The sequence below is a fragment of the Pristis pectinata genome, chromosome 24 (genome assembly GCF_009764475.1).
Source record: "Pristis pectinata isolate sPriPec2 chromosome 24, sPriPec2.1.pri, whole genome shotgun sequence".
Taxonomy (NCBI): domain Eukaryota; kingdom Metazoa; phylum Chordata; class Chondrichthyes; order Rhinopristiformes; family Pristidae; genus Pristis; species Pristis pectinata.
In genome coordinates, this window is record NC_067428.1 from 1,744,451 (window position 1) to 1,757,021 (window position 12,571).

The following is a 12,571-nucleotide window of genomic DNA, read 5'->3' on the forward strand; positions in this document are numbered from 1 at the left end:
ACCATGTCTCAGTGACGGCAACAATATCGTAGTCCCATGTGTTAGTTAAAGCTTTGAGTTTTTAGAAAAACTTTATTTATACAGCACGGTAACAGGCCGTTCTGGCCCAGCGAGCCCGCGCCGCCCAATTACACCCATGTTAACCTACTAACCCGTACGCCTTTTGGAATGTGGGAGGAAACCGGAGCACCCGGAGGAAACCCACACAGTCACGGGGAGAATGCGGGAATTGAATCCGATCGTTGGCGCTGTAATAGTGTTACACTAACCGCTATGCTACCATACCACACACCGACCTCACCAGTTAGACCCCTTGCATTAAAACAAATGTAATTGAGCTTTGTGCTCCCCCCGTGCATTTACCCTCCTGCTCTCCCCACTGGACTTGCTGTTTCTCCTCTAGGTGACTGTACCTCCCCGTCTGAACATCTACTCTCAGACCCATTCCCCTGCTAACTCAGTGTAGACCTTCCCCAACAGCAGCAGCAAACCTCCCGCAACAATGTTGGTCCCACTGTGGTTAAGGTGCACCCGGTCCCACTTGTACAGGTCCCACCTTCCCCAGAAACAGTCCGAATGATCCAGGAACCTAAAGCCCATCCTCGTGCACCATCCCTTCAGCCACACATTCATCTGACCTCTCCTGTTCCTGTACTCACTCGCTGTGGCACCGGAACCAATCAAGAGATTAGTCTTTGAGGTCCTGCTCTTTAAACAACTCCAAGCTCCCCATGCTCTTGTTTCAGGACCTCACCCCATCTCCTACCCGTGTCGTTAGTCCCAGTATGTACCACACCCACTGGCTGTTCACCCTCCCTCTTCAGAATGTCTGGCAGCCACTCCGAGACTTCCTGACCCCAGCGCCAGGGAGGCAACACACCATCCTGGAGTCTCGTTTGCCCATCTGCCCCCAACACTATCCCCACCTGTGCAGCACAGCCCTCTGTGGTGCCACCAACTGGGCTGTTGCTGCTGTTTCCCTGAGAGGCCATTCCCCCCAGAGGTATCCAACACGGTACACCTGTCTGAGAGGGGAACGACCACAGTGAACTCCTGCACTACCTGCCTGCCCTCACTGCCCCTCCTGGTGATCACCCATCTCTCTGTCTGTACCTGTGAGGTGACCCACTCACTAAACGTACCATCTACCACATTTTCTGCATCCCGGATATTCCATCGCTATTCCAACTGCAGCTCCAACTGCTCCATACAGTCTGACAGGATCTACAGTCGGACACTTCCTGCGGGTGTAATCACCAGGGACACTGATCTCCCACATCCTGACAATCCCACTGCCCGAGCTTCTGTATCCTTTACCCCAGTCCCTTCTACTAAGAGAGAGAAGAAAAACACGTTACCTTGTCACTATTCACCCTCCTCACTAAAGCCTGATGCTCACAAAATCCCGCACTTTGACCTCAACAGTAGCATTTTGACCTCACTGCCCCTCTCAAGATGGCTGCTCCCACTCTTGCTGGCAATCCCGCAGGTGTTGTTGGCCTTACTGGTCTCTCGGCCTTGGCTCTCTCGCTCTCGACGTTGCCGGCTGTTCTGGTTGTCATCTTCCAGAACTCTATAGATTCTGGAATTGTTCCTGTGGATTGGAGGGAAGCAAATGTGACCCCACGACATTAAAACTCTGATAATCTGGGACTTTCTGGATTTTCGTGGGGCTGCACCAGCAGTTTGTTCAGGCCATTAGATGTTACTCCGGTTAGTACCCAAGCACACTCGTATATCGTTTTGTTTTACATGTTACACAGTAGTATAATGAACTTTTCCGTGAACGTAGTGAGTTTAAAGCCAGTGGGAAATAGGCCTCAGTGAGCTTCAGCTTGTATGTTTGAGCTAGTCCAAACAAGCTGAGATGTACAAGCACAGCGGACCCCGGGTCCGGCCGCGGACCACAAGTCTGGCCACGTTCCCGCCCACCGCTGGTGCTCTGGACCCCGATTCTGGACCTGGCTTGTACTCGAATTAATGAGTGAGCCATTTGCCAAACATTCAGTTGCCAGATTATCGAAGTTTTACTGCATTTCAGAAAGGAGGGAGGAACTATCAACCTATTCGACTCGCACTGGGTGGGGGAAATGTTGAAATCTACAATGAAGGAGAGAATCACAGAGTTGTACAGCACAGAAACAGGCCCTCAGCCTCCTACGCTCCAGTGAGAATAAACCCAGCCTATCAAATCTCTCCTTATAACTGCAGCCCTCCTTTCCAGGCGACATCCTGGTGAATCTCTTCTGCAATCTCTTTCAATCTTTTTATTAGTTTTCAAATTAATACAGATTAATATATCAATGTTTCTACATGTAATACAAAGAGATCAGGGGAACAATCATGACAATGATTATAAAGAACAATAAAGTATAAAAAAAATCTGTAGATCCAACGATCTGTTAGTGAATGAATATAATATAAAAGAAAAAGATTTATTATAAAATATAAAAGAAAGAAAAAAAATCCCCAAAACAATAAGAAAAATTATAAACAATATATCAAACCAAACTAAGCTAAAGAAAAAAAATTCAAAAAAAACGACTGAAATTTCTCAGCAGAAACAGCAATATTATGTCGTCAACTCCGTTCCTCTAAGTTGAAAGGTTATTACAAGGGGATCTATATCATGTGAAAATATTGAATAAATGGACTCCAAACTTCCTCAAATTTAAGCGCAGGATCAACAGTACCACTCCCAATTTTTTCCAAGTTTAAACATGATATAGTTTGAGGTATTGGATCCTTCCATTTAAGCAAAATGGATCATTTGGCCATTAATGTAACAAAGGCAATCATACGGTTAGCAGAGGCAGATAGATGGCCAGACTCCATCCTTGGTAAACCAAAAATTGCAGTGATAGGATGAGGTTGTAAATCAATCTTCAATACATTTGAAATAATGTTAAAAATGTCTTTCCAGTATTTTTCCAAAAGAGGACAGGACCAAAACATGTGTGTCAAAGAAGGCACATTCGATTTACATCTGTCACATATAGGATTTATATGTTGATAAAAACGAGCTAGCTTATCTTTTGACATATGGGTCCTGTGAACTACCTTAAACTGTATCAAAGAATGTCTGGCACACATTGAAGATGTATTAACTAAATGAAGAATTTTCTTCCAAGTGTCTGTAGGTAAAGATGTCTGGAGTTCACATTCCCATTCATTCTTAATTTTGTCCAGTGGTTCCGAACGAATTTTCATAATTAAATCATAAATTATTGCTATCAAGCCCTTCTGACAAGGATTAAAACCGAAAAATTTTTCCGTAATTTCAGTTTTATAAGGTGTGGGAAAAGAGGGTATAGCAGCTTTTTAAAAATTTCTAATTTGCAAATATGGAAAAAAGTGTGATCTAGGCAAATTGTATTTGTTAGACAATTGTTCAAAGGATGAAAAACAGTTATCAATGAATAAATCACGAGAACATACTATTCCCTTCCTTTTCCGTATGGAAAAAGCTGAGTCAACTCTGGGTGGATGAAAGAAAAAATTAGATTGAATGGGACTTGATAGATTAAATTTATTCAATCCAAAAAATATACGAAATTGAAACCATATTCGTATTGTATGTTTAACAATTGGGTTAATCATATGTTTACTTAATTTGGTAAGTGCGAAAGGGAGTGGAGCTCCTAAAATAGAAACAAATGAAAATTCAAGTACTGATTGGTGCTCAAGGTGTACCCATTTGGGGCTTTGAATTACATCTGAATCTTGTATCCAAACAATTAAATATCTAATACTGATTGCCCAATAATATAATCTAAAGTTAGGCAAGGCCATACCACCATCCTTTTTTAGTTTTTGTAAATATTTCTTACTTAGCCTTGGGTTTTTATTCTGCCAAATATATGAAAGAATTTTAGAATCAATAGTGTCAAACAAGGATTTTGGAACAAAAGTTGGAATCGCTTGAAATAAATATAAAGATTTTGGTAAAATATTCATCTTAACCGCATTAATTTGGCCTACCAATGACAGAGACAGTGGGGACCATTTAGTAAATAACTGCACTCTCTCTATTGCTGCCACATCCTTCCTGTAGTGTGGCGACCAGAACTGTACCCAGTGCTCCCAGTGCGGTCTAACCAATGTTTTGTACAGTTGCAACAGTACATGTAGTAACGCTATTACAGCACCAGCGACCCAGCTTCAATTCCAGCTGCTGTCTGTAGGGAGTTTGTACGTTCTCCCCGCGTGTCTGTGTGGGTTTCCTCCGGGTGCTCCGGTTTCCTCCCACATTCCAAAGACATACAGGTCAGGAAGTTGTGGGCATGCTATGTTGGCGCCGGAAGCGTGGTGACACTTGGGGGCTGCCCCCAAAACACTCCAGGCAAAAAGATGCATTTCACTGTGTGTTTCGATGTACATGTGACTAATAAAGAAATCTTACCAAATGCCTTCCCCAATACTCTATCCACCCATGTTGCTGCTTTCACTGAACTGTGGACTTGTACCACAAGGTCCATCAACACTCCTAGGGTTGCTCCCAAATTTTGACTTCCTAAAGTGCAATACGTTTGTTGTGTGAGGAGAGATTCAGTAGACTGAGACAGTATGCTGTAAAATTTAGGAAAATGAGAGATCACATCGAAACAAAAAACAGAACTGTTAAAGGGTTTGACAGACTAGATGGAAGGAACATACTTCCCCAGGCTGAGGAATCTGGGATCGGGAGAACAGTTTCGGAATAAAGGGTAGGCTGTTCAGGAAACAGTAGCACAGAAGGTAGTGATCCTGCCTCCCAAATCTAGTGATATGGGTTCAGTCCTGGCCTCTGAGCTATCTGTGTGAAGTCTGCAGGTTCTCCCTGTGAGTATGTAAGTTTCTCCTGATCGTTCCAGTTTCCTCCCACGTCCCAAGGACATAATTGGCTGCTGTAAATTGCCCCTAGTGTAGGTAGGTGGCAGGAGAATCAGGGTGCAGTTGATGGACACGTGAGAGGGTAGCTTACAGGGAAGTAAGTGTGAGAATGGGATTGCTCAGAGAACAGGCATCGACTCGATGGGCTGAATAGCCTCATGCATTGTGAGGAAATATGAAAGTATATAAAATGTGAAATTTCTTCACTCATAAGGTGATGAATATTTGGAATTTTCCATGGAGGGTGGTGAAGGCTCAAATGTGTTTAGTCAAACAGAAGTGGTTGAGGTTCTGGGCATTAGGTGGGGACTGATGGAAAATGGTGCCAAGACAGAACATCAGCTTTGAGCTTAATGATGGCCTACTCCCACTCCTCCTTATGACCTTGTGAACCAGTTGGACAGAATGGCCTGTTTCCGTGCTGTATATATTAATCAATCCTCTACATTTGTACCTGGGCTAGCAATGTTGTGAATTTTAAAAATCTCATTGTTCTTCACAATCCCTTCCAGGGTCTCGCCCCTGTGCATCTATGTAACTTCTTCAAGCCCTACAACCCTCAAAGGTTTTCATTCCTAATTGTGGTTGAGTGCCAAATGACCACAGGTTCAGTTCAAACATATACATCATCAACAGAGTGTATGTGATCATTTCAGTCGCAGGACCAGGATTTGGTCACCTGTGCAGAGTCAGAGGACACTGGACACCTAGAAGCGGGGATGAGACCAACAGCATCTCCGCCATCACCAGGGTCATTGAGAGTGAGAGAGGTAAGGCCCAGAGACATCAGCAAGACCAGCAGCACCTGTGGGATCGAGAGCCAGTTATAAGAGGAACATCAGGTAGAGTGGAGCAGCCATCTTGAGTAGGACTGTGAGGATGAACTGCTGCTGTTGAGGTCAAAGTATGGGCTTCAGTGAGGAGGGTGAGTAGTGATTTTCTGTTTCTTAGTAGAAGAGACTTGGATAAAGGATGTGGAAGCCAGGGCAGTGGGAGGCAGGGTGTGGGAGATCGGGTGCAGGAAGGAGGACTTCAGGTACTTGGATCATTGGGATCACTCCTGGGGCAGGTGGGACCTGTACAAGGACGGGTTGCACCTAAGCTGAAGGGGGACCGAGATCCTCACAGGGAGGTTTGCTCCCACTGCTCGCGAGGTTTCAACTACTGAGTCAGGGGACTGGGAAACTCAGTGTCAGTGTGGCAGGTGGGGAGATTGACCCAACTGTAGAGGATAAATTGGGCAAGTCCAGTGGGCAGAGCAGTGAGAGGCAGGTTAGGGAGTATGGGGAGGGTCACAGCAGTATGTAGGGACGATATCCTGGAGTGTATATGGGTAGAACTTATAGACAAGAGAGGGCTGATCACTTTGCTGCAGTTATACTATCGGCCTCTCAATCGTGGGAACTAGAGGAACGAATATGGCAGCAAATTGTAGAAAGGCTTAAAAGCAGAAGGGTTATAGTGGTGGGGAATTCTAACTTTCCCGATATTGACTAGAATTGCCTCAGTGCAAGGGGCTTAGATGGGGTGGAATTTGTTAAGTGCATCCAAGACAGTTTTTTCAGACAATGTCTAGATACTCCTATCAGAGAAGGGACCTTACTTGACGTTATCTTAGAAAATGAGCCTGGGTAGTCAGCTGGGGAACACATTGGAAACAGTGACCACAATTCTGTAAGTTTAACGGTAGTTATGGAAAGGATAAGGTTGGTCTTTAAGTTAGTATTCTAAATTGGAGGAAGGCTGATTTTGAAAGCACAAGAGGGGACCTGGTGAAAGTAGATCGGGAGCAGTTAGTTATGGGGTAGAACAACATCTGACAAGTGGGAGTCTTTTAAAAGCGAGTTAGCAAGAGTTCAGGGTCAGCATATTCCAATACGGACGAAAGGAAGAGATGGTAAGATTAGGGAGCCTTGGATGTGAAAGTTATTGAAGGTTTTGATCAGGGGTGATAAAGGGACGTGTACAATGGGTAAAGGCAATTGCAAACAAACTAGTCCCTTGAGCAATATAGAGGGTACAGGAGGGTACTTTAGAAAAAAAATCAGGAGGACAAGATGAGGCCATGAAGTATCCTTGGCAGATAAGATTAAGAAGAATCCTAAGTCATTAAGTATATTAGCAGCAGGAGGGTCGCTAGGGAAAGAGTTGGTTCCCTGTTGGAATCAAGAGGGTAATCGATATGTGGAGCCAAGGGATGTGGGTGAGATACTAAATGAATCGTTCTCCTCTATATTCACCAAGGAAAAGGATGTGGAGGATGGTGAGTTGGAGGAGGGGTATGTTGATGCCCGGTCCATGTAGGTATTAAGAAGGTGGAGGTGTTAGATGTTTTGGAATACAATGGTGGATAAATCCCCAGGGCCAGATGACATCTACCCCAGAGTGCTTTGGGAAACAAGGGAGGAGATTGCTGGGGCCCTGATGGAGAATTTTGCATCTTCACAGGAGAGGTATCAGAAGACTGGAGGATAGCTCATATTGTTCCCTTATTTAAGAAGGACAGCAGGGATAGGCCAGGTAACTACAGACTGGTGAGCCTTACACCAGTGCTAGGGAAATTATTGGAAACAAATTCTAAGGGACAGGATTAGGTACATTTGGAAAGGCAAGGATCGATTCAGCTACACAGGCCCTTAAACCATGTATTATAATCACATTCCCAACTACCACAGTAAGCTTTTACCACCTTGCTGTGCAACAATCTATCGATCTTTTCCTTAGAAGCATTTAGCTTCCACAGCCCTTTGAGAAAGTGAGCTCCAAAGGCTCAGGACCGTCTAAGAGAAACAATTTTTTTTTGTCTCTGTCTTACATGGGCAACCCCTTATTTTCCTCGTTCTAGATTCTCCCACAAGAGGAAACATCCCATCCATAGCCACCCTGTCAAGATTCCTCGTGAACTTAAATATTTCAACTGTCTCCCCACTTTTCTAAACTCTTAACAGGTGTGATCTCTAGCAAGTATCAGCCTCGTTTGTCCAACCTAAGACAACATGACCATTCCAGTTATCACTGCTTCCTGTAAATCCACATCAGTCTTTAAATAAGGAGACCAATGAAGACACAGTGCTTGTGATGTGACTTTGTAATCAATTCCCCAGCAATAAACAATAGCATTATGTAAGTTTTCCTAATCACTTGCTTCACTAGCATACTAACCTTTTGCAAATGATACACCAGGACACCTAGATTCCTTTGCATCACGGAGCTCTGCAGTCTCTCATGACTTCCATTTTATTTTTCTTGCCACGTTTTCCCACATTTTACTCCAATTGCCAGATCTTTGTCTACTCACCTAACCCATCCGTATCCCTTTGTCGCCTCCTTCACGACTTATTTCCTTACCTAGCTTTGTGTCGTCAGCAATTACAGTCACTATAACTTTGGTGCTCACCCAAGTCCTTTGTAAAATTTGGGGAAAGTTGACCAAGCAACTTGTTGCAGAAGTGGGAGGAAGATGGACTACCCGGAGCCCTTGAACTGTCTCCACATACCCATGTCTGCAGATCAAGAGCTCACATGCAAAATTTGGACAATCCATCAGATCTGAACCCTACTGTGGTGATTGGCAGACGTTCTGGTTTTCACATTGGTCAAGGACAGCTCCTGCGAGGTGCAAGATCTTGCCAAGCCAATTTGCAAGTGTTAAGATGTGCTTATCACTTGAAAATATTACACAAAGATGTATACGTAGGAAGATGCAGCTCAGGATCAGCCATGATTTTATTGAATGCTGAAGCAATGCCTTAACATTGATCCTTGTGGCACACCATTCATTGCCAACCAGAGAAAGACCCTATTATGGCAGCTCTCTGCTTTCCGTTAGGCAGCCAATCTTCCATCCAAGTATGCAGTATGTTATCACCTACACCACCAGCTATTAGTTTCTGCAATAACCTTTGATAAGGCACTTTCTCACAAGCCTTGCGGAAATCTTAGTACATCCCTTTATCCATGGCATGTCACCACTTCAAAAAACTCCAATAAATTGATGAAATGTGACTTCCCTTCACAAAACCGTGTTGATTTTGCCTGATCACCATGACTGGATGCATAAGGAGGAAAGGATTCTGAGGGGGATTGACAGGGTGGATGCTGAGAGGATTTTGCCCCCAGTCATGATGATCTTAATTTTCAGTTGTCCTCTCTCCCTTTTTTAGACACCAACAGATGTGATCTCCAGCCTGTCCAACCTTTCCTCCTAAAGTAACCTGATCACTCTTAGGGTTTTCCTTAGTCCTGATGCAGGATCTTGACCCAAAATGTCAACCATGCCTTTGGCCTCACAATTGCTGCCTGACCTGCTGAATTCTTCCAGCAGTTTATCTTTTTTCCCCTCGTGCTGGTATCTGGAACAGTTTCAGAATAAGGGATTACTCATTTCAGATGGAGATGAGGAGGAATTTCTTCTTTTAAATGATCACAACTCTTTGAAATTCTTTACCACGGAGAACTGTGGAAATGGAGCCAGTCAATATATTCATGGCAGAGACAGACAGATATTTAAGTCACAAGGGTGTCAAGGGATATGGTGAAAGAGTGGGGAAGTGGTGGTGGGGCCAAGATCTGGTCAGCCACGATCTTACTGAATGCTGAAGCAGGTCAAGGGTCTGACTGGCTACTCATGTTCCTTGTGTAAGAAAAGACACACAGTATTAGCATTGGAGACGGTCCAAAGGAAACTAATTCATGGGCTCAGAAGGTTGTCCTATCATGAGTGATTAAAGAAATTAAATTTATTTGCTTTGGCGTTCAGAAGAATGAGGGGTGATATTATTGAAACATATAACATCGCTAGGGGACATGTTGCGATGTTTCCACCAGTTGGAGAACCTTGCCTGAGGAAAATTAGTTACAAGATTAGGTAGTAAATGCGGGTGGGGGGGGGGTGGAAAACACAGGAAGTTGGGGTTACCTGAAATTGGAAAATTCAGTGTGGCAGTGGACAAGGCCAGTCTCCGGAGAGGTCGGTGTGGAATGGGAAGGGGAGTTGAAATGGCAGGTAACTGGGAGCTGGGGATGGCCACTGCAGACAGAGCACAGGTGCTCTGCAAAATGGTCCCCAGTCTGCACTAAGTCTCGCTGATGTAGAGGAGGCCACATCAAGAGCACTGTACACAGTAGAACCCCTCCAGGTGAGGCACCACCATCCAGGAACCTAAACATCCCTTCCAAGTGAGGCAATGGCCATCCCAAACTCCCAGTTGCATGCATTTCAATTCCCCTTCCCATTCCCACACCAACCTGTCTGTCCTCAGCCGTCTCCTCTGCCGTGGTGAGGCCCAGTGCAAACCAAGGGAACAACACATCATGTTCCACCTGGGTAGTCTACCACCCAGTGACATGAACATTGAGTTTTCCAATTTCAGTTGACTTTTATCTCCTGTGTTCCCCCCACCCCCGGCCCTCCAAGTTTTGTTCCCTCTCCCATACTCTCCCTCCAGCCCCCCTTCACCCACTTTTGTCACCCCCCCCCCATCCTGGTACCATCCACCTACTAACCAAACATATCACCCACCATATCCCCTCCCTCCCCCCCCCCCCCCGGGTTCCATCTGCTCCTCACCTCTCCCCTAAAGGTTCCCATTGCCATATTCCTTAGTTCTCAGATTCCAGCACTGGTAGCCATTGTGTCCCTGCTCATCACCCTCCAGCCTCTGTCTCCATTTTCACCCTCCCCTCTCTCCAGCTACCTTCTCGTCTGCCTCCCACAAGCCTCCGTCTCTCAACTCCACCCCTCCCCTACCTGGCTCAATCTGCCTGTCATCCTTCACCCCTCCTCAGTCACCTACCAGCCCTTCTCACCCCACCCCTTCTCCTCCTTCTACTGGCTATCTCCCCTCCCCACTCTCAGTCCTGATGCAGGGTCTCAACCTGAAATGTCGACAATTCCTTTCCCTCCTCAGATGTTGCTCAACCTGCTGAGTTCCTCTGGCAGATTATTGTTTGCTCTAGAGAAGTTGAGACTTGAGGCCAAGTGTTCCTCTGATGTTGTGGCCCTGATCTGACAGTGGGACATCTCTGAAGAAAAACTCAGAAAATGAGCTAATTTGCTTTACAGGCAATTTCCTTTTTGTGACAAAATATAATCTCTTATAAATATTCAGCAGGCCCAACAGCATCTGCAGAGAGAGAAAAACAGGTAACATTTAAAGTCAAAGATCTTTTGTAGAACTTTCTGGGGGATTGCATTGTTTGTCATTTACTGGTTGCTATGATGCCACTGGACTTAGATTTCACTTGAAGGGAGTAAGTTAGGAAGTAGAAAGCATATGATGATTAAATCTGTTTGACCATGAGTCTGTGCTTTGTTCCTCCCTTGTCTAGGAATTCAGGGATTTTCAAAGCAGAAAATGAAGGTTGCTGAACTTGCTACAAAAAGACATTGAAGTGGAAAGCATTGAAGCTTGTGGGCTGTATCATGTTATCATGGATTTACAGACAAAGGTGCAAAATAGAATTCCAGGAACAACGCTAGAATTGCGAGGTTATGAGGTTACGTCTGTCAGGAAGGATTTTCCCAGCATCTTGGGAACGGTTGAACTGCTCAGGTTCAGGGTTACAAACCTGAGAGTTTTTTTTAAATTATGAAAGAATTTTAAAAATTAGACAGCCAATGTTTTTGTTTTCTGAAAAACTATAATAGTCAACAAAAATCAAACAGGATTTCAAAAGAAACTTATTCATCGGATTGGTTGGAAAGAGGAAATTGCTGCCACAAGGAGCAATTATGGCAAAAATTATAGATATATTTAAGGTGAAGCTTGACGTTTCTTCATCCGGAGTGCTTGTACCTCCACTGTGGCTGCGCTGCAATAAAGTATGCAGTATTTTGTATATTCATTCAGAGGATGTGCGCTTCGCAGGCTGAGCCAGCATTTCATTGCCCATCCCTAGTTACCCCTGAGAAGGTGGCGGTGAGCTGCCGCCTTAAACCACTGCAGTCCTTGAGATGTGGGTACACCCACAATGCTGTTAGGGAGAGTGTTCCAGGATTTTGACCCGGCGACAGTGAGGGAACGGTGATACATTTCCAAGTCAGGACGGTGTGTGGTTTGGAGGGCAACTTCCAGTGGGGTGTTCCTGGGCCCTTGCTGCCCTTGTCCTTCCAGCTGGTAGAGCTGGTGGGTTTGGAAGGTGCTGTCTGAGGGGTCTTGGTGAGTTGCTGCAGTGCATCCTGTAGGTGGTACAAACTGCTGGCTGAGATGACTGACCTCCAACCCCACCACCACCTTCCTTTGTGCTAGGTATGATTCCAGCCAGCAGAAGGTTTTCCCGATTCCCACTGGCTTCAGTTTAGCCAAGGGTCCTTGATGCTGTACTCGATCTAATGCTGCCTTTACGTTAAGGTCAGTTACTTTGGAGCTCAGCCTGCTCCTTCAGTGAAATGTTTAATTGTTCACTACCATTCACAACTGGATGTGGCAGGACTGCAGTACTGATCCATTGGTTGTGGGATCATTTAGCTCTGTCTGCTGCATGCTGTTTATGGTGTTTGGTATCCAAGTAGTCCTGTCTTATAGCTTCACCAGGTTGACTCCCCATTCTGACGTGCATCTGGTGCTGCTCCTGACATCCCTCCTGCACTCTTCATTGACCCAGGGTTGATCCCCTGCTTTGATGTTGATGGTAGAGTGGAGGATATACCGGGCCATGAGGTTCCAGATTGGGCTTGAGTGCAATTCTGCTGCTGCCA